Here is a 2,326-nt window from a genome sequence, read left to right as displayed (position 1 = left end):
TGGCCATAATATATTAAACACATGTATGAACTTGCCAAACATGTAAAAATTAAGAAAAATAACCCTTCAAGGTCATCCTTGACTACACAGGGAATTTGCAGCCAGCTCAGGCTACATGTGAGCATGTCTCAGTTTTTAAAAAAGTAAACTTTGAATTCCTGCTCAAAACTACTAACACTGTAATAATAACAACACTCAACTACTGCTTAGGCCTGGATCCCAGGGCATCAGGCAGTGGGCTCCTGATGGTGAGTGATGCTGGCAAAAACTATGACAGCAGCAAGAGTTCCCTGAAACAACACTTTCCACACTCCCCAGGGCAATGTGGCTCTCTTTGATTTTTCCTCCAAAGAGAACTCTGCGGCCCCTGAGAATGTGAAAGTAAGTAGCATGAAGTCAGCTTAATGTTTTATCCCAAGAATGCTCAGCTAATGATCATTTGAAACCCTGGCTCATAAAAGCCAAACAGGCTTGGGTGGTAACAGCACAGGTCACTTATGGCCATGTCATGTGTCTTTTCAAATTAAAAGATAGATAGATAGATAGATAGATAGATAGATAGATAGATAGATAGATAGATAGATAGGCAGGCAGGCAGGCAGGCAGGCAGACAGACAGACAGACAGACAGATAGATAGATGATAGGTAGGTAGAATGAAAGATATAGATTTAGAGAGAGAGAGAGAGAGAGAGAGAGAGAGAGAGAGAGAGAGAGAGAGAGAGAGAGAGAATTTTGTGTGCTTGAATGTTTTCCCTACATATATGTGCACCACATGTGTAACTGGTACCTGCTGAGGTCAGAAGAAAGCATGGAATCTCCTGGAACTGGAGTTATGAGTTGTGAGCCATCATGTGGATGGTTTCAAGACACGTGGGTGCTGAGAATTAAGTCCTGGTTCTCTGCAAATGTAGCAAGTGCTCTAAACCACTGAGCCATCACTCCAGCTCTGCATTTTCAGGTTTCCACCATTTCATTCTTTTTTTTTTTATTTTTTATTTATTATGTCTACTGCATTTATTCCATGTGTGCCCGCAAGCCAGAAGGGAGTGCTAGGTCTCATCATAGATGGCTGTGAGCCACCATGTGGTTGCTGGGAATTGAACTCAGGACCTCTTGAAGAGCAGCCAGTGCTCTTGACCACTGAGCCATCTCTCCAGCCCTGCCATTTCATTCTTTATCTGTAAATGGGAGCTGTTAAAAATCCCAGTGCCATGAAGATTGGATGAGCGGTGAGGTGTAGGAGAGCACAATCAGGGAGCATGGGAAGCATCCCAAAGCCATCTGTGTTGGTCTGGGGCTGTCATTTCCTTGGTAGAAAGCATAGTTTGTATGCACAAAGCCTTGTGTTACCCCAGCTTCAGATACACCAGACACAGTGGGGCATGCCTGTAATCCCAGCACTCAAGAAGTGGACACAGGAGGACCAGGGAGTACAGCAAATTCAAATACGTGTTGAGCTACATGAGAAACCTGTCTGAGAATACAAAAAAAATCTAAAAAGGCATATACAATCAGTGTGATTATATTATTATTTAAATATTTTATAGTTACAAAAGAATTTTGTTCCACAAATTAGAACTACTGTTCTAGCCAACAGACATCTTCTGAGAATTAATCTAGGTTACCTCTCCAACCCTCACAATGCCAAACTCTGCCACGGTCAACACAAAATGTTAGCAAAGAGAAGGCACCGCCATCTCCAGGTTCTCCACATCGCACCCCTGGCTCTCAGGAAGCATGTGCAGAGTGGGCGGTGCAAAGCTCTGCCTTTTAGGACAAAGGTTCTTCAGTACACTTGCCTCAGGCAACCGCTTTGAGCTCTGACTTCTCTGCAAACCCTAGACACTGCATGGGCGCTGAGACTGTAGCTCAGTTAGTAGGATGCTTGCTTAGCATGCGCAAAGGCTAGGGTACAATTCCTAGCAACAGACAGACAGATATATACACACACACAGATGCACACACATACACACAAATGCACAGATGCGCACACATACACGCACAGATGCACATACATGCACGCACATTATTTTTAAATTTTAAAGACACTGCATAATCATACAAAAGTCTGCATCATACCTTGCCTGTAATGTGTCCTGAATTAGACAATACATTGTATGAAACAATGTTCATCATATAAACCATCTGATGTTACCCGCACACGCATGTGTGTGTGCTGTGTGCTTGTGCACGTGTGTGCAGTATGCGTGCATGTGTGTGCATGTGTGTGGCATGCATGCATGTGTGTGGTGTGCGTGCATGTGTATGTGCATTTGTGTTGCGTGTGTGCATGTGTGTGCGTGTGCTGGGACTGAAGTTAACACC

Source organism: Alexandromys fortis, unplaced genomic scaffold (genome assembly GCF_014885135.2).
Source record: "Alexandromys fortis isolate MF-2015 unplaced genomic scaffold, M_Fortis_MF-2015_v1.1 scaffold_30, whole genome shotgun sequence".
Classification (NCBI taxonomy): domain Eukaryota; kingdom Metazoa; phylum Chordata; class Mammalia; order Rodentia; family Cricetidae; genus Alexandromys; species Alexandromys fortis.
The sequence above is the reverse complement of the archived record's forward strand: the minus strand, read 5'-3'. Positions refer to the sequence as shown.